Consider the following 21216-nt stretch of genomic DNA (forward strand, 5'->3'; position numbering starts at 1 on the left):
AAAGTTAATCATTAGTTAAGTTTAATTACCTAACTATTTAATTATTGACTTCAGGAAGAAAGTGTCAATGCAAAAGTTTTAGATCACTTTGAAAAACCGCTAGTAGTGCTGTTTCCGTCAAGTTAGGATTTACGTAGCTTCATTTATTGGCCTTAAAAGAAAGTTGTCACGTGACCAGCGGCTCGCTCACTTCTCTACCCCAATGTGCACCCCAAGACTCACCGAGGAGAGGACTTCAAAAAAAAACAGATTTTATTTTTTAAGGCGCGTGTTGGGACTTTGATGTGGCACAGTTGTCATGTGGTAGCTTTTTCTCATTCTGCGGGTTATGGTTAAAGGCCGGTAAAAAAACTACTTTACTTAAATATTACTTTGCTGCAAATGTCTCAGTAAGCTGTTGCTCAAAGCTATCTACAACTTTTCCACTGACACTTTGTTCCTCAAGTCAATAATTAAAAAGTTAGTTAATTAAGCTTAATTAATTAGTCAACCTTGAAGAACGAAAAAAATACTGCAGACTAGGTCACGCGACTCTAAACAACCCTCATTTGGTTTCAGACGGCTAGGACACCCCGTGTTTTTTTTAAAGCTTGGTTACATTTAGCTGGGACACCTGGTATATAAGGCAAGTCGAGTATTATAAGGCTTGTCGGAGCAATTCTTATTTGCTGACGTCCACTTCTGTGGATATTTCCAGTGTGGCGACACCTTTCGCGTTTAAAATCCGTCACGTGACCTTGCAATGTCATAGACCTCTTGATTGATGACAACTCGGCGTCTTCTCAGGGATGGGTCCCTATAGCCGGGTCAGTCATTAATTCTGCTGTTGACAACATTAACCAGCCTCATCCGGTAAAGCCGCCTAAAGGACCTTTTTTAAGCCGAAGTGAATATATTCCTTATGTACTGAATGATTATTTTTCATCTATTTTAATGTAATATATTGTATTTTTTGTATATTTTAGTATATTTTTAATGTATTATAAATATACTAGGCCGGCAAAAGTTGTATTTTTGACGTATTTGTAATAACGATCAAAATGTTACTCGCAATAAAACAGCGCAAGGACACAGGACGAGAACGGAGAGAAGACACACACGGCGCTGAGTGTGTCTTCTCTCCGTTCTATGAGTGTGTCTTCTCTCCGTTCTCGTCCTGTGTCCTTGCGCTGTTTTATTACAAGATGCTCAACCATCCCGCCCAAACTACCATTTTACTACAAAATGTTACTCCTAGCATACTTAGAAGGCATTTATATTGCAATTTAAGCGTACGGACAGAAAATACGAAATCAATATGAAATGATTACAATATGTTCGAAATGCACTTTTAGAACATCATTTTTCGCTAAGGGTAAGGCGAAGAATAGCAGCGGGATACAGAAAAAACCGACATTTAGAGACAGCTTGACTGATAAGCGCTGACTTCTAACTCAAATTTACTGCAAAGCACTGCGACTGATGTACTGATTTCGGAATAAATTACTCAAGAAAAAATGACACGGTGCTAAGAAAAGTAAAATAATTGGTGATTTACCCCATCCAAGATCAAATTTCGGCATAAATTAGGGAAACCGAAGGCACGACAACACAGTCATCATGCAGACTACTCTACTTATGTGAGTGCCCTCTGTTCTATCTCCAGCGCTGTCTTCTCAGTGTGCCTGCCGACCACGAAACAGCCGACAAGATCTGGTGCGCGTTGCCTTTCGATGTCGGAATCTTGACAAGGTGGAATAGTAACGCTTCTAGCGTAGAATCTGATACGTTCAAAACATGGCGGTTTATAGTGCAAAGCAGCGCCGCCTTCGAAGGGTGATGCAAGCTAAACAGTGAGGTCGCAGGTAGCAACAAAAAATTTGAGACCTCACAAGCACCTGTTCCAGGGCTGTAATAATAAATCTCTGAACGCCTCGGGGTTGCTTCCGACATACGAAACAAAGCCGAAGAAAAACTACGCGACGGGTGTACACTACAAACGCCATTTACAGGCAGTCAGGTCGTGTTGTATCTTTTTTCTTTGCCCTCGCTTCACGTGTCACGCTTAATTGCAAGTACTAACGTACCAACACGGCCAGATATTTGTCTCAATGACCGAGAGGTATACATTGACCAATTTTAAAGCTTGTTTTTAGGAGCTATTTTTTTGCGCCAACTTTTCGAGCAATGCGTTGTGACGGAACGGCGCTGATATAGTTTCGCTCGCACTAAAAGAGAACAGCGTGTATTTTTTTTTAAGTCTGTATATTTGTTAACACCCACAACAGAAACTGGGATTCTGAAAATTTACGCAATAAGAAGTGGCTGAAGTAACCAATGACATAAGTTGTAGGATCAGAGACTAAGCCAGTTCCCTGCTGTGCATAAATGACATCAGAGGGCTGAAAATGGTGCTGGTCTTTCGCAATGAAATTACGACTACCTTTCAGAACATATGAAGGACAGACAATTCGATGCATACGATAAAAGATGACGCGGACCAGGAAGCGTTCGAGCAGCCATATGCTATAGAAGACTACCAAGTAAGATTTCAATATGAAAGTTAATCTCGTTAGAGAGTACTTTTTGACTTACAAAAGAGCAGTAAAGTACCTGTGCATACCAGATTTTGTGAATGGCCATGACCTGTAACATACAGCACAAGTTGAAGAGCGAGAAACGCGGTTGCGTGCACATGCAGATAACAGAAAGAAGAGGCGAAGGATGAGCATATGCTTTGGCACGTCTACTATGTTTAACTGCGTTAAAACAGTGCCACCTTTTTGCGAACGTAAATAAATGCATGCATGGTCCGCCGCGTGCTCATGTCACTCAACCGGCGATGTTGATATGCGAGGTGGTGATGCCAGTGCTCACCATAAAGCACTACTGGATCCCCCAGTGAGCGAATATACGGAAATAGTATTGAAGCGAACGCTTCACTACGGGACCTCGGGCTTCAATCGCAGACGGTGTAAATTTGACCATCAGCTGAGTTAGAGGTGCAACCATGAAAAAGAGAAAAAAATTGAATAAATATGCATGACTGGGAGTCGAACCCGCGGCTGCGCGTAGAGATCACCTTTAAGGGCCGCTCAGTGAGACCACTAGGCTATCGCCACTTTTTTTTCTTCTTTCATACTAGCCACAGCCAACACGCCTCGTGTTAAATAGCACCACACTCTCGCGATGGGCATTGAAGAGTGTTGTCTTCTTCAACTTCCATCTGCTTCGTCCAGCGACCCTGCCTGCTCACCGCTGTCTTCTACGTAGCACAAATCCGTGCTTTCGCTCCGATTCGAATGTAGTAAACATTCTCTGTAGTTTTTGTTTTTTGAAGAAATGTCCGAAGATTACGCAGACCAGTTTGCTTAGGGATAGGTTTCTAGAACGCACCTGTACTCTGTTACATATACACTCAGGAACGCAGAACAGGGTCCACACGTGCACAAGTACAAACACACAAAGGAAACACATACACAAAACACATACACACACCCACGCACGCTCCCACACAGACGTATACATATATGCAGGCACTCACAGACAGGAACACAAGGGTACTCAAACTTGCACAGGTGCCCACACACACATTGACGCACACACAAGCACGCACACTGACACGCACGCATAGTGGCACAGACAGACAATCACATTCATACGGCAGACACACACACATGCACAGACACAGACAGAACCGCTGAAACACAGCCGCACATACACATCAGCCCATATGCACACTAGGAGGCCCGCGCACGCACTGACACACGCACACAACAAATTTTTATAAAAGATCCCCACAGTCTACATTCCCGCCCTCATTTCAGTCGTTTGAAGAGGCGATTTTTAGTTTTTATTATCCATTGCATTTTGTACTGCACTCGTTCCTTTCTTGCATTGTATACTATTTTAATTTAACGCCTTCTTTATCTAAAGTATACGCACACTTTGCTGTCGTTTTTAGATGCAGCAGTGTCTAATTATTCCTCTTTATTGTTTTTCAGTGATTTTTGCTCTTTTTTTCTTTTTATGTTTTCTTCTCTGAAGACATATCTTTTTTTGCTCCACCTTATTTAATAACTCCGGGTACTTTAGGGAACAATAACTGGTACAAAATTTCACGCACTCAGTGCTAACCGAATAACTTTTCCTTCAATGACGATTCTAGTGCGCAGATATCTGTGATCTCTGGAGGACTCATCACTAAGATACCTTTTTGAAGGAGAATACGCGACATATGCGCGGTTGAGTCTTGCTTGCCCTTACTGTGTTCTCTTTAAAGGAGCATGCAAAAAACAAAATGGACAAAAAAATGTTCATTGCAGTCGTTCAGTACAGAGGTCATACTGGCACTCCTAGCTTCAGCTATCGGAGGCAGCAGCTCGGTATTCGAGCCTGGTTACGCGTTAAGGCGTAACTATTGATCCTATAAACATATAGTTGCAGTGTGAGACATTGTGAGCGATCAAAAATTTCCGCAAGTTTGCACAATAACAAACGAAAGAAGCAGCCAGACTGTTTCCACAACCGCTCGACGGGTAACATCGAGCCAGCCGTGCCGACAGTGATGGGGTCACGCTTTTCAAAAAGGACTAGTTGCACCGTAGAGCCGCGCACCTTGGTGACAGCTGATTAAAAATGACGCAAAACTGACGCGCCTAGCTGGGAGTTTCATTCGATCCACACTAGGAGTCAGACAAATAAATGGAGGTTTCACCACTTCTATCTGGGAAAAATCCCGAAACGGACTTGCGAAACGGCCGTGCACCACCGCCAGTTTCAGTCAATGCAAACGTACGAGAAACATAAGCAGAGACAGTGCATGTCTGCCATCGCACATGGCGGGCAGAAGCACACCTGCACTGACCACGAGAAAACGCTGTGGCAAACTCTCAAGGAAGTTGTTGGAAATGTCATCCTACGGAGTTTGAAAGGGCGAAATAGCGGGTCATCCACCCGGCAAATCTTGATTCTGAACTATGGTGTCTGCCCGAGGTTGGACGAACAGTTGACCAACCGTGTTTCTTTACGACTCCAAAGAGAAACTCGTCGACGCCCTTATTTTCAGTTTTCAGCAAACGAAAACCAAGAAAAGAGTCATCTGCCCTGTAATGACCCGTCGATGAGTACACAAGGAGAAAATCCTTTAAAAATGGGGGAAACTTACGATGACACTCTATGCTTAAGCGAGAATGGCGCCTAAAGATTCCCTGCCTCTTCAATAGTGCATCTGCGGTATACGTGAAAAAGCCTGAGCGATGGACGCACACCAAGAGTTGGTGTAAAAGGCACAACAAAAAAAAGAACACCTGAGAGTAATGAAATGCGGAGGTCGACGATCATTCGCTCCCCTCGCGTCGGAAAGAAGATACCACTCTCAAATTCCTGCGGCTTTTTCTTCTGCTCTTCGTAAACTAAATACACGAGAAGTGAAAGGGACCACCGGACGAGAATACGGTGGCAATCGTTGAGTCCCTGGTGTATATTCTAGCGGCGCCGCGCTGCTAACTGCGACCGAAGCGCTCCCCATTACAACATCGGGGAAGCAGGCATTGACGGCTCCTGGTAGCGCGAAGGGAGTTCTTGCGAACCACGCAGTCTTGAAAGACGGCAAGGTTGCACTAGGCTCGAGCTCTGTTGTCAAGTAGCAGCTGCATCTGCAATAAGCTTTTCAGTGCTCGCCGGGCGACCTGAGAGAGTAGTATTCTGACTGCTGCCTTAAAGGGAAACTGAATAGGCTTTATAAATCAACGAGCATAAGAGGGTCGAATGTCTGAAACTTGCAAGTAAAGCATGCGAAGTCTTTTTGGCCTGGCGCTTGAAATAGTGAAGTAATCGCCGATTAAAATCCGGAAGCCCTTCAAGCTTCTCCGCAGCGCACAACGCCAAGTGGGGGGCGCAATATGACGTCATCGAAGGTATCTGTACATTTTCAACGCACAAACGCCTCCTTTGAAGGAAAAAAACCAACGCCAACGAAGGCGAACCCTACCGAAAGCTGTTTAGCAGCGTCTAACGAGTCAGGGCAGGGTTTGGTTGACGACAGCAGTAATTTGAAATCATACCATCGGTGACCTCACGCTAAGTTTCCTTGCACACCTTTTTTGCATTGAGGAGAAGCGCAAAATTCAATCGTCGATAACGTCACTATTTTAAACGCTAGGGCCTAAACACTTATCATGCTTTACCTACAGCATATAATCTTCATCATCATCATCATCAGCCTGACTACGTCCACTGCAGGGCAAATGCCTTTCCCATGTCATGAATATAGCAAAATTCTCAAAAAAGTGCTGCAGTTGCCCTTTAACCGGCCCGTTTCTACCCAGCTACTGTTCACAACAAAGAATGATTGTTTGGCCCTGTGTGATAAATGTTGGCGACTGCGCCAAAGCATGATATGCATTTATCGGCGAGAAAATTGGATTTTAAAATCTTCCCGCCAGAAGACGCGAACCGTGCCGACCTTGCGGAAAATGGTGGGTCTCCACCGTTTTGAAGGGAGTGGCGGTTTAGCTTAGCTTCCTGCATCAGCGACCGAAAACCAGTGCCAACGGATGCATTTTACATGCAAGATCGCCCGGTAATGACGACACATATATTTGGTCTTTCTGTTTGTCTTTTGTAGCTTATAAAAGCCCTGTTTTCGGTGAGGCTTTTGATTAGAACGCGGTACCCCATCGACAGTTAACTTCTGTTTGCCCTCAGTGTCCTTTCGAAATTCAGCGGACACTTAAGCTACACCTTGGTATAGCTCTCTAGTCTTAGCAAGCATCATGATTAAGTGATGTGATTAAGAACACGAGTAAAACGCGGTTCTAAAACACGAAATTATGTAACTCAGAATAGTGCGAGGCAAGCCCAAATAATGCGCCTCAAACAAGGGCCAACACTGACTGCGATTCCGCCGGAGAGAAAACTAACTCGTTCACTAAATGTCACTGTGCGCGCTCGGTGCGAGCACGCATGGCGCCGAGCAGCGGCTTAACTGAACTGCAGCTCGAAGGGCTGCAGTTGACTTCAGCAGCCATGAACATCCACATGAATGGAAAATGCGATGCCGAAGGAAACCGCACTGTTCTGCTACTTGAGAGCGACTTGCTTGAAAGGCAAATTGTGCCTTTCCTACTCGTTCCTTCTCTGTTTCCCTTTCCAATCCCTCCCCAAGCGCAGAGTAGCCAACCAGAACACCCTTCTGGTTGACATCCCTCACTTCCGTATTCCTCTTTATCTCTCTGGCTAAACATGATACACCAAGGAAATATGGATGCAATTGGTACGCCGATGCACGACCTCTTAAGTATAAGATGCATTTCAATGAATAGCCTCGCTGTGTTTTCTTCTTTTTTATTGCATTGTGTGTATCACTGATTTTCTAACTATTGTTGCATGTAACTATCATGTTCTCGCCTAATATATAACCAAATGTACCCTTTTTCCTCTGTACAGCGAGGGGTGAACTACTGTGAAGACCTTCAAGCTTTTTTCCTCGACCCTCTTATTTTTTAAGAAAAATAAGGCATGGAACTATTAAAATTAACCATAAAAGCGCGAATACTGATTGGCTCCAGAGTAACTGCAGTTCTTATCCTTTTCTTATCCTTATCCTCTTCTTCTCCTTATCCTTTTCTTAGACTTCTCCTTTTCATGATGCGCATGATCTGGAGCCATAACGCGTTAATATGGAAAACTAGTAGTCCGAAATATTTTTAATTGTCCTCATTTCATTTACCTCAAATGTTAAAAAAAACGATTAAATCAGCGCCCCGTTCTAATGCGACATGGGTTGCCAAAAACTGGGTGAGGTGACACTATTTCTTGCTCACAAGGCACAAGACGACGAGCAAAGGTGAACGAGTCAAGACCATAGAGGAGTTTGTAACACCCAGAACGCTGAATTATCATTATTCGTCCCGCTCAGACAAAGCGGGACGTTAATTACTGTCACTACTCCGACAGATGCACCTATCATCTTGGAAGATTTTTATAAGGGTTGAGACAAGCGGTCGGATATCAGGCTACTGTAAATCTGTATAACTGCCGCGGTCTTCGTTCTCGAGTTTTCACGATTGTGGCCAAATACCATTTAAAGTTTAGAAAACCTTTTGTAGTTTTTCCTGCGGTTATTGCTTTTAGCCCCGTCTTCCTCCATTTTTTATTTTTTTTTGAGCCGCCGCAGTGGCTCAGCGGTTATGGTGCTCGGCTGCTGACCCAAAAGAAGCGGGTTCGATCCCGGCCGCGGCGGCTGGAATTTCTTTGGAGGAGAAATTCTAGAGGCCCGTGTACTAAGCCATGTCAGTGCACGTTAAAGAACCCCAGGTGGTCGAAATTTCCGGAGCCCTCCACTACGGCGTCTCTCATAGCCTTAGTCGCTTTGGGACGTTAAAACCCCATAAACCAAACCATCTTTTTTTGATGGAAAATAAAGTTTATCTTATCTTATCTTATCTTTGAACATGGGGAGGGGAAGGGGGAGGGGGGGAGAGGGGGGGGGGAGAGGGTTTACTGCCGCAGGATCGATCAAAGGATTTTGCGCGGATTAGACGCCTGCAGAAAGAATCTCACTCTGCGCGTATTTATAAAAACTATGGAAGGTAATATACATGTATAAGAAGGGACACATCGCGTTGCTTCCTAAGTGCAGGAATAACGGAGGAAAAATTCGTCTAGGTGGGGCCGATTCAGTTTTCGCAGGCACCGAATGTCTTATGCGCGCGTCTTTGAAGCCCCGGGACGGAGGCAACTAAGCTTCCTCTCTGCAAGTGAAAGAACACCCGTAACAAATGACACATACGTGCTTTACAGCCTCCGGAATCTGCGCATAAATGCGGGTCGCGAGAGCGAGGCAGCGTCAGGAAGCACGGGCGCGGGCACGCTCAGAGAATTGGGAGATCTTTCTTGCTGATCCCGTGGCGTCGTCGACATCGATGCCCCAACACGACGCGCCGTAATGGGCATCGATCTTTCACCTTATTTGAATACCTCTGCGCACGTGCCTTTTTTCATCTCCTCGCTCGTGAGCTGTCGGGCGACGATGGTGTAGAGAATGAATGGGCGCACGGGCCCGCTAGTACGACGAGGCCTTTTCCATCATGCTCGTTCAAATTGCACAGCCGTGTGCATGCATGATGAAGGACTTAAGGTGGCTGGGAAAGTAAGCAATGCGAAAAAAAAAGTGGGGGTTTTACTTCTTTTGCTTTTCTAAAAGTAGATTCTTTTCTTCATCTTTTCCGGTGCAGTACTCCTTCCGGGGCTATATATGTATATGCCGGTCAAGGATAGTTTTAAAAGGAGCCAGCGAGCGGCCACGCCACCTATTTTGTCGAGTCAATCTTTTTACCTAAATTCTAAACCAAATTCCACGGCCGCATCTGAAAGTCAAAACTTTCTTTGGTCGCTTGGATTAAAAACATCTCTGGCAACAATTTTATAACTCTCTGTCTGCGTGTTCACCTTCTAGCACTTCACTTGGGTCCGTCCGGGAGCAAGCTACATAAATGCTTGTCTGGTACTGTAGGCACTAACGCAGTCAACATTACACGTAGTCATAAACCACAACGACGGCAGAATAGGGAGAGCCAAAATTCTAGTGCCTTTGGGCTTACCTGCGAACGTATTACTGTGACGCCGGCTGAGGGAATCAAGTTAAACGACATCGAGTTTACTTCTCTAATCAAGCAGCCTAGGAAATCACCAAAGAAGCGCCGCAAGCTAAGCACCTGATAATCCCGAGCAAAGATTACTTGAACAATGTCTGTGATGGTGGTACCTACGGAATAAATTCGTCCGTAAATAATGATACACAGAAAAACTGAGCAGTCGAGTTACCTTTTACATTAAACTCATTTATTTCAACAAGACCATCTTTTGGTAGAAAAGTAGCCTTACTTTTCAAACCAAGACAATACAAAATGCCAGTTCTATTTTAGCACTTAAAGTGACAGTGTTGGATTATCCTGAACCAAAACTGCCTGTGTGCAAAGCACAGTTTTATTTTATGCAGAGAAACATCGTTCGGAGTGACCTGAATAAATTCCTTCAGATAAAACCAAAATTAAAATTAGTGTTCTAATTGTCTTATGTAGTTTTGGTTCCGTAAAACAATCACAAATAACTGAAGAAATAGACAAAGCCAGGTAGCCGCCTTTGTTAGCCGCAGGTACCGGAACATTCCTTAAATGCACGTGAAGGATATAGCTTGCGAATTCCACTAGAAACACATCCCAATGGGGATATTCGGTAGATCTCCCTGCTCGTTTTTCAACTGTTAGCACGGTTTTTTTCTCAGTTATCACAGGTGTCGGAATTTATGTTCAGGAACTTCCACATTGGAGCTCACTTTCTGTCTCTTTCTTCATGGTCTAGCGTGCGTGCGTTTTCTTATGCACATATTATAAACCGTGACTTACACCAAAAGACCGCAATTCACACCGACGCTTGCCATCGGCATAACATAATTAAATATTCAAGAAATCGTATTCAGAGCTCCGAACAGTTGTCCGGAATATCGGAACACCTGGTGTCAACTTCTGAGTAAACAAAGTAAGAGTATTTATTTTCTGGCGTGGTTTCATAAAGGCCTTACTGTCTTTTTTTTCAGAGAATTAAGACTGTACCTGCAGCACCACAGACTATTTAATGCAGCCTTTAGCCTCCTTTAAAAACACGCAGGCACATTCAGACATCTGGCCTTTATCCAGGCCAAATATATAAACCTGAACGCTTCGCCATCTACTTTTCCAAGAGGCTTTCACGTTTCATTCTTGTCAGCCTTCGTCATGACAGGCAATGCGTATCATTAAGGGGCCCGATTGGTACAGTCAAGGCAGATAATTTCAGAAAAGTGTTTAAGCTTAGATCAAAGTCGGTTTTTTACTTTTTGATGCGCAGGCAAAAACAAAAAAATAATCTTGCCTCTCAATGTTGTTGCCGATTCAAATGTCGGAAGTTACGACTTACCACGCAATGCATATGTGGATGTCTTGGTCGCGGTGTGCATTGATGAAGTATTTTTGATTTCATTGATTTTTGTATGTGTCCTATTATCAGTCATCTAAAGATGCAGGGAAACTATTTTTTTCTTTTGTAGTTTTACTTTTGAATACAAAACTCCCAATATCTACATCATTTCGGAATATTTTTTGCCTTTGGTTTATGTATTTCAAGCATATTTTGAAAATTTCGTGACCTATGAAAAATAAGCATCCTAGCTCATCCCTCAAATGATGAATAATATTGGGTAAAAAAAACATCTAACATTCATGTCACAGCCCAAACAGAACAATCCCTCACCCGACTGAAATAGTGTAGGCAACGCCTCTTTTGTACCAATGCCTGCCAGATTGGCCGTCACCGCCGCTCTACGACGTCCGAGGTACATTGCGCTGGTTTATGCGCGTTTTATCAAATAAGCCATCTTGAAAAATTCCGTGGATGAGAGCTGGGGTCATTACTCATCTAGAGGACCGGCGAACCGACTTGTTGCCATCGCGAACGCCGAGGCACTGCCTATTCTTGGCTGGTGCAGGTTCGTTCAGGAAAGAGTTCGCGTGAGCTCTGCGTCACTCTTTCTATTGTCGACGGGATTTTCCGTGTATTTCTTCCCAGCTATGTGGCAACATAGCACAGTTTCTGCTGACAAGTGCGGTCGAAGCAGAGCGATACCTATGCGGCGAGTGCGGCTGAGACGTGACAATGCGAAGTGCGCGCATTTTGCAGGGCGTTTCAACGCACAGTTACGACGCGCAGTGAAAACGGAGCAGTTTGCAATGGTAACTCAACATCACTTGGCCAAATAACCTAACTGTGCAGACGCAGCAGAGAAAAGAATCCTGCACTTCTACTGCACACAGTCGAATTAGTATTTTTCATGAATTCGCCTCCACTTTTTTGTTTGCTTGTAGAAAAGTTCAACAACGTCGCCATGCGGCACCATTTTTAACGCGACAGCGTCCAGGGCCCCGTGTCGCAGAAAAGCCGGTGTCGCTGTCGGCGTCGGCGGCTGTGAGCGAAAAATCCCAGAAAAGTTTTTTTCATTCTGTTCCAGACTACAAAGTGTGCAGTCTGGTTCTGTGAAAAACCATGCAATTTATGTTTTGCTAAAATGAAAACCAGCTTACTATGGTAAAAAGGGAAGGCCCAGCGCGGCGAGAAGCTGGCAATCATCTTTTCTTACCCGGAATGGCCCTCAAGAACCACAAAAGAATAATGAATAGACAATGCGGTGCGTTATGTCCGATTGTCTGAATCTTGCAATATATATCGGTTTTTAGGCCTCTCTGATGAACAAGCATTGCTCTCTCTCCTATGTCGAGATCAGTGGGTGACCGAGCACTGCTCAATACCTCAATAACAGTTTTTAGTCTTATTCTGCTATGAATGAGATGACTTTCCCGGTGCAGGTGCACACGCATGAGCCACATGTTGCTATTTTTCTGCAGCATGGCCTTGCCAGAATGTAGGCCAAGGATAGATTAGGCCGAATACGTGATGACGTACGCAAGTGCAATCAATGTCGAACCCTGTGCTCTAATGACAGCCTACAAATTGATCCCTATAGACTTTCAATATCTCATGCTGCCCTTTGCTGCCGTGTTCCACAAGTACCTTGCTTCCTGGACTACATTCTGCACCCGGTGTAGAGTTCGCAATGGCAAGTTTCGGCTTAAAATAAAGTTTTTGCTTAGATACTCAGCACCCTGTGTATTGTCCCCGGGGATGAACATCGGCTGAAAATACCTTTTTTAGATTTTCCAATTATGTTTCGTAGAAGAAGCCCGTGTCCGTGCACATTTTTCATCGACGTCAAAATCTTTCTCCCGTGCTCGGTTCGTCTTTACCGCTTGCTCATGCTCCACCCACTGCGCTCGAATGCTGCCGGGAAGGTTCTTCATCTTATCGTTGCCATCGCAACCGTCTTTCAAAAGGGACTAGGGCGCCTCTGGCGTTATTGATATAGATTTTTCGCATGTGTTCAAAAATCGAAGCAATGAAGAGCAGCCGCTCTAAGTACCGTCGGCAGCATTTGCTGGAATATCAAACTTCACTGGAACTCAAGCAGATTTCATTATATGTAGTTTAGCGAGGCAAGATGTCCCAATCGCACTGGAGTGCTTTTCTTTTCTTTTTAATTCGACAGCCACGCTAGGCTCGTTCGACACTGACCAAAGGACCTTATAAAATTAAATCATGTATAGTACGCACCACGCCAGATAACAGCTTTAAAACACGTGTAGTTACACGTATTACACATAGCGTGATATAACACATGGCGCAGCAAGTATGTAATAAGTTAAAACTAGAAGCAGCTGTGCATTAATAGAACCCGCCTTTGATTTCCGGTCGAGCCTTCAAGGACGTCAAGACGTGCTTCTGTTTTACCCTTGCAGCAGTGCAACAGTTTTTATGAATACGACTCACTGAAAAGATCTTGCGGGGGGCTTCATTTTCCAAAGAACAAAAATAAAATCAAAACAATAGGCATCACGGTATCCGATTAAACGGCGGCAATCCTTGTCGACATTTGTCACATGTTTTTTTTCTTTTATTCGTCTCGGGATCCCATGGAGAACGTACTGTAGGAAAATTAAAATTTTTGTATTGCATGCGGCGGGTCAAAGTATATCGCGTTATGGAACGGGATGAGTATCGCTGGCGCTGTATTATGACGCACATTTTAAAACCCTGCGCGCACGGACGTCATGGTTATTTTCAACTCATTTAAGGGGAGCGAAACATAACTTTTCATCTGTTTGTGCAACATAAACAATTATTGCACTCTGAAAGCCATCTCGGAATCTAGAATGGTGCATGTAAACGCCTAATATTAAATTCAGCTCTTTCCATTCTTTCAACCAATAAAGCTCTCTAAGGGCTCTGAGATGTGTCAGTGCTTGTCCCGTGGCTAGACGTCCAGAGACCTGATTTCAAACCGGCCTTCTTCAGAAAGACGTTTAAAGGAATGATGGGAGAGATGATAAAAACTCCTCAGTTTTAACGAGTAATCACGTCTTCACATCCTTGTCAGTGACTTATTAGGCTGTCCAGTTGACAATCTCCAATACGGTTCCTTGCTACTTAAAGAATAAGAAGTGTAGCAGTTCGACAACCATACTTAACCCAAGCATTTGAGGGCACCTTGAGCGAGGAGAACCTGCTGAAGACATTGGCGCAGCAAATTGTATCGTCTGCGCAACAACACATCTGCTTTTGTCCGGAATGGCTCCACAAGCTGCAGCAGCTTGCCTCGCCTGTGTGATGTAAGGCATGTGTAATGAATGATGTACTTTTATTGTGCCCATAACTTTGTGACGAACTTAAGGCACTCCCGCGCTACCTGACGAGAACGATTCTTCCATTGGACGACGTCACTCTCATTGTGTAGCTGAGAGTTTCCGAAATTAGGGATGATCAGCGACAGAAAGAGTCTTGAAGTATTTAGAGGACACTGGTTCTGTGGGAGAATGGAAGAGACACGTTTACTCAATCAAGTGACTCAGGCGTAACAATTGCCAACATACCACTGTACGGCTAATCCGGTCTGCGCATAAATAACACAACCACCGCTACCACTAGAATTACAAATACGAGAAAGATGGTGATGAAGGCGCAGTGGATGCGTGAATTAGAGTTTGTTTTACAGAAACAACTGTTAAGCGCCCATTCCAGGGTTTCGCGTCTTAGTAGTGCCTCGTTGTCTGACGTAATCGTCGGCGTAACCGGGGAGGGGGGGGGGGGGGGGGGGGGGGGTGCATTGCCATGGGAACCACTTGGAGGGTGGTAACCGTGCAAGGAGGATGGCATGACGTGAGTCGAGAAATACGTAACCAGTTGGTCGTTAACACAATTACCGTACTGAGAGTGGTTACCGAGGAAGGACGAGGGCGTCGTGAGGGCCGAGGAATCCTCAACCGGAGGATGGTTACTCTGTAAGGACGAGTGTATTGCGAGAGTGGAAGGAGGCGCAAGGGGTCAGCGATTGCCACGGAAGCCACCCAGAAAAGTTACCATGGAAGGATGAGAAGGGTTACCATGGAAGGAAGCTTCATGGCGAGAGCGTAGGAAGGCGCGGTAACCACAAGGTGGTTACCGTGGGAAGAGAAGGGTTTGGCGGAAGCGGAAAAGCACTAACCGGAGGACGATTGCCGCTGAAAGAAGAGGGTATTGCGAGATTGTAGGAAATCGTCCTTAACATGGTTACCCTGCAAGAAGGAGGAAGGGTATGGCGGAAGCGGAAGAATGCGGCAGCTGCTGCAAAACGCCCCCCCCCCCCCCCCCCCCCCTTCCCGAACTTCATGTCGGCAGAAAGACTGCTGGGACTGGGAATACAAAGCACACTGGAGGAGCTACACTGGAGGAGCTGATTTTATGAAGTCTAGTTGTGAATGATGGAATAGACCCTGAATCCAGGCAATATATAAAGCAGGGTTGCGCGTTTAAAGACTCTCTGCCTTCAGGTGCCCGATCCTTCAAGGCTTGAGAGCAATGCAGTCACACAGTAAGTGCTGAATATCGGCTTCAATGCCCTCGCCCTTATAATCGTACAACTAGGCCGAGCAAAGAAATCTCGATACGGTGCACAGATGGAAGTCGATGAAGACGACGATGTGCAGTGCACAGCGGCAGTGTGTGTTGCAGTTTAACACGAGATGTTAATCGGCTGCGGCGATATTATAGTTCTCTCATGTAGGGGCCAGCAAAGCTGATATGTTCGCGCCGCCTTTGGATCGAAACGCTGTTGCGGCAATATTTATTTTACTTATGCAGGTATCTGAGAGGCTACAAGTAGACAATGACTTTTCGAGGATTGCTAGTGAAGTATCGCTTTCGCTATAGAAAAAAATAACTACGCAGTAGTGTCACTAGTAAGTGGTCGTACGGAGAGGTAGGTAAAGTGCACGGGCCTGTGAAAGACGAGTTATCGCCATTACCGATAACTAGTCTGTCACAGACCCGTCCACTTCCTCTTCATACAGCCACATACTACTGCTACAATCTAAATACGAATTCGCATATAGGGGACTAAAAAAAGAGTAAGCAGCTGTCCTTGTGTGCGATACAGGGCAGCTTACTCTCCTTTTAATCTCTTCTGTTTAAAGTGTACCACTGCACAGGTTGTACACACGACTACCCAGTACAACTTCTACACAGTAATCCATGATTCAATAGGGGACCATCAATTTCTCATTTAGTGCACCTGTTCTAGTAATCTCGGTGAACAGGAAGCCGCATACCTGTGCCGAAAAATCACCTCCCTCTTTTTATTTCCAACGCTGCTTTTCATTGATACGGCTGCTACCTGCAACTGTTTTTTGTACTCCATTTTGGTGGCGACTCACAGGTTACTCTGTCGCACCACCTGCCAAGCGTGGCGAAAAACAAAAATAACATACAAAGCACTGTTCCGCAACGAGTGTTTTCAGGTTAATTCCTTTTTTAACGTCATGACCACCGGTTACGGAGAAATCAATGCGACGAACGGGAATGGTGAAAGCGCCACGGCACAGGGATTACCGCGGCCGGAACAGTTGCGTCATCAAGGCTTCATTCAACTGCCTATATGTCGAGTAGGAAGGGACTGCCGTAAATGACCAAGGATGAATTGAGCGGAGGGGTCCATGCGGCTCGTTGAAGCTCTGCTGGGTGCGCACTACTCTACTTAACATGCGATGTCGGCAATGAGCAAATGGTGCAGTGCGAAAAGAGAAAAAAAATTATAAAAAGAACAGATGGTACGTTTGATTACTGGAGTGCTTGAAAGGCTTTCCAATATATCGCAAGGTGAGCAGCCGAGTGGAAGTTGCCTCACGAGATCACCATTTTGTGTTCCTGATTAAAAATATAGTCCGACACCCGGATTATCGATTGTTACTTGATCCCGTACTGCTCACATCAAAAGTTTCCAAAAAGATTAAGCCACAACAGGAGTTGTCTTTGCTGCGTAGATTAACGCTGCATACGACAGGGTTTTTTTCTTTTTGGCGACATTTGTTATAGTAATGGTTTTCTTCTATGTGTGTATTTCACGTCCACATGCCGCACAAGCATGCCGTAGTGGAGGCCTTCAAATTAACGTCGGTGGCCGTCGATTCTTTACCTCCTGCTAATGCTCCACACCACATGGGCCGATCTTTGCATCTGGCTTCCATCGAATTGCGCCGTGGAGGCCGGAGTTTGGTCAACCGACATTGGAATCAAAGCCGAAGACCACCGGCACTGAGACACATTGGCCGATCTAATGTTTTTGTTAACATCCACGAACGTTCAGATGAACAGAAACGCGGACGCTAATACACGCCTCGGTTAAGAGTTGCGCTTTGTAAGCTTTCAACTGCGAGAGCAATAAAAAAAGTGGCAGGGTTTTAATGTAGTTAAACGGAACAGACACTCGAAAGCTTGTGTTCAGCCCGGTTGGCTCATGATTTTGTTTTGCTGGGTCGTCGGCACGTCTGGCGGCGATATTAGACTCATGCTAAGCTCTAAGCGAGGTTAAGCTGATTTGATCTGTTCGCGCCACATTGGAAGTTAATGAAGACAACGACGTGCAATGCAAGCGCGAGAGTGCGTTGCAGTTGAACAATAGGCGTGATCGGCATAATGAAGGGAAAAAAAAATCTCTGCCTCTCCCGTAAACGAGAGTAGAGTAAGCATGAAATGTTTACGGGCCTAATGTCATCTCGGTGGACACCCGAACCGCACCGTACAGGAAGGGAGGAACGCCACCACCCGTTCAGCGCGATGCCTTGCCATTTGAACGCAAGGTTTTTTGAGGAAAGGAAATGGTGGAGTAATTCTCTGCCATCTCGGTGGACACCCGAACCGCACCGTAAAGGAAGGGAGGAACGCCACCACCCGTTCGGCGCGATGCCTTGCCCTTTGAACGCAGCGCTTCTCCCCCGGGCCCCTGTCCGCCTGCGCGGCTTTGCTTCGATGCGCGAAGCCCCTAAGAGATTACGTACGACAACCAAGTGTATCGTGGCATTTATGTGCTTTTTGCACGCGTTATTAGAAATCGGAAATTATAATTCCGTGCATTATCAAACGCACAGCGACTGATATCTTGATAAACATTGAGAAGGCACTGGCAGTAGTTATTTTTTGTGACTCTTTTGGAGACCAACCGACGCTTGCATGCCGGTCGCGTAGGAGGGCTTACAGAGTCTCGTTAATTCTCGTTAAGTCTCGTACGGTGCCCGGATGTTCTCGTTTCAGAGCCCGGATGACTGGAATTCAGTGCCCGGATGAGTGGATCTCGGTCTCGGCGTGACGTCACCACACTGCCGACAACGGGGGCTAAAAGCATTTCATGCTTAAAAATGCGGAAATAGCATAGTGCTCTCGTGCAGTGGCCAGCGAAGCTGATCTGTTCCCACCGCCATAGGTTCAAAAGCCAGTCGGGGCAATGTTTATTTTATTTCTGTACCCTCAAGGTCAGAAACGATATAAGATTTTTGTTTGGTTTGACCCAGTAAAGTAGTGCTTTTGCAGCAAAACAACTCTTTGGCACCTGACAAGGAAGAGAAGGCACAAACCCATTGGCGATGCTGCCTATTTATGCCTCCCAATTCATGGCCAGTGATGAAATGCTGGTATGCTTTATCGATTATTAGGACCACAACAACTCTCCCATTTTATCTCCTTTGTGGTTGTTCGGCAAAGATGAGTGCAGCGCTCCTTTTTGTGAACAGTCCGGTCCACCGGATGAAGCCGACGCTTTGGAACTAAACCAGCACAGAGTTCTCGCAAAACCAGAGACAGCGGAGTTATTATCGTAATTGGATCAGACTTGACACGTGGAATGAATAAATTTGAGTAAAAAATTAAATACTAAAATCTCAGAAATTAGTGGTCGCCCCCACAGAGTGGTAAATATAGGTATTTCTTTTTTTTTATATTTTACTCAGACTGTTATAACTACGGCACCTTTGGTCTCTCACACATCCTTCGTTCTGATCATTATATTTACCTGTCAGTGTATTTTGTTTGGCGGGTCGCCATGGCTTTGAATTAAAAACTTAATTATCTTATCACATAAGCTCCACTAACAACAAACGCCATCCCCTTCCGCTTATTTCTCTCGACGCACCTGTCCAATGTTGACTCATACCTTTCCTTTGCAACTAAGCTCCATGACAGCAAATTCTGCTGTGAGTTCAGCTGGGCTCTTTCAATTCAGTTTTCAATTCAATTTATTTCTTATGATGAAACAGCGATGGTGGGGGCCCGGAGTAAAAGCTGTCGTTTGACACCTTGGGAACTTTTCTACGCATCTTCATCAGCAGTCGCGTCTCAAGAGCGGCTTTTTAAGCAATTACGTCACACCTTTTCTTCGTCTGCTCTCTGTATTTCCTTTTAACGCGCGTGTTTTCGGAACACCGTAAGTAACATACGTCCCCAGGCGTCCCGCTGTTTGTAAGGCTGAGCTCACTTTCGACAGTGGGCAGGCAGGTTGACGGAGCGTAACGTCTAGCTAATTAAAAAAATCCTGGCTTTAAGTTACACATTAACCTTACTTGAATGATTGGTTTGGTTTGGTTTATGGGGTTTAACGTCCCAAAGCGACTAAGGCTATGAGGGACGCCGTAGTGAAGGGCTCCGGAAATTTCGACCACCTGGGGTTCTTTAACGTGCACTGACATCGCACAGCACACGGGCCTCTAGAATTTCTCCTCCAAAGAAATTCAACCGTTTTCGTGATCCTAAGAGTAATTAAAAAAATTGCATGGATCACTTTGTCTTTTTCTTTCTGCTTTTCCTGTTATAAAAGCGACGCTACATGGGTGATTCCATTATAAATAAAAAAGAACGGTCAAGCTGCTGTAAATAGTTGTCATAAGGCAGGTGTGCAGAGAAGCTGCGATTATTCTGGCGTTCCAACGCGGAGGGCGACGAGGCAGAATAAGCAATGCACGCACCAGGCTTCTCTGCATCGCAGGATCCGTTTGTTTACAGTTTCGCGATGAAGCCCAGCGGGGTAAACGCAGAAAGGCGCAGGAATGAACAAATATAAAAGAAAATGCTCGCCTCGGAGCACCATTGAATGCGCAAAGGTTGTGCAGCTTATGCAGAATACCAAATGAAACTCGCTATGCCACCCACGCGAGGTTTGCTCCGAATCCCACCGCTCAGACGTGCATAATAAACGTATCAAAGTTGTTCGCTAACTTTCTCCAAACCCGCATCGCGCCTCTTGGGGTGGTGGAAAACCTAGAAATAAAAACAGTTCATAACGGCGTTAAGGTCCTCACTGTCGACAAAGATAAATTAGTGCAGTCCTATGCAAAGTTTGTATAGGGCTCAGTAACTTACATAGGGCTCTGTAACGCATATACGGCACACAGTACACCAATGAGATTACATTTTACATTAGCATTTTGACATTAGGTAAAGGTGGCATGCGCCTACGTACGGTCATGTGGGAAACGTTTCACGCGACATGATTTGCTTAACTAGATACGTGGTTAGAGAAGCCTGTAAGTCATTCGAAGGAGTGATTGTGATACAGTTTGTTGGATGGTTACCTTGTGTAAAGGGTGCGAATAAGCTTATGCCATAACAGAACACTACTAGAACGACAAACATTCCTGCATCAGCTCTTGTGGATAACCTCAGAGAATTTGTTCCTGCAGAACATTTTGCTGCATGTTTAAGATTAAGTTTTTGTAAAATGTTTAGCACGAAAAACATGGACAGAAAGAGTAGACGACACGAGCGCTGACTAAAAATTGGAAATTTATTCGAAAACACGTAGAATTATAAAGGAAACATTTTGCAAGATGTATGCCAACCAACTCGCCCAATAGGCTGTACTGTTAAGATTAACGTCACTGAGCCAATCTAATATCATAGCCAAGACGTCATAGGGTGTTTTTTTTTTTTAATGAAGAGATGATGCTTTAAAAAGCGAGAACAGCTATGCTCGTTTTCACCCAAAAGCAGCCAAAGGATTTCCACTTTTGTTCAGAAGGACAACGCTGATGACTGCTAAAGAGCCTCGTTTTATCCATGTAGTACTCAATAAAAAACTGTGTTTGGCAGCACGCATAAAAATCAAACAATAGGAGGTGAATACACAGGTCTGCTTCGCACACTAACTCATCTTGAGACAGCTAGGCATCTTTGCTCGAAGTGCACAATGTCCTAATATGTAAAAAAATTGCGCACTTCACACCGGTACTGTAAGGACTTACGCGAAACTTGGCCGAGCCTTTACAGAGGCTGCTAGCTAAAGGCCTTCGC

This window comes from Amblyomma mixtum, chromosome 5 (genome assembly GCF_055824585.1).
Source record: "Amblyomma mixtum isolate Tamu chromosome 5, ASM5582458v1, whole genome shotgun sequence".
Lineage (NCBI taxonomy): Eukaryota > Metazoa > Arthropoda > Arachnida > Ixodida > Ixodidae > Amblyomma > Amblyomma mixtum.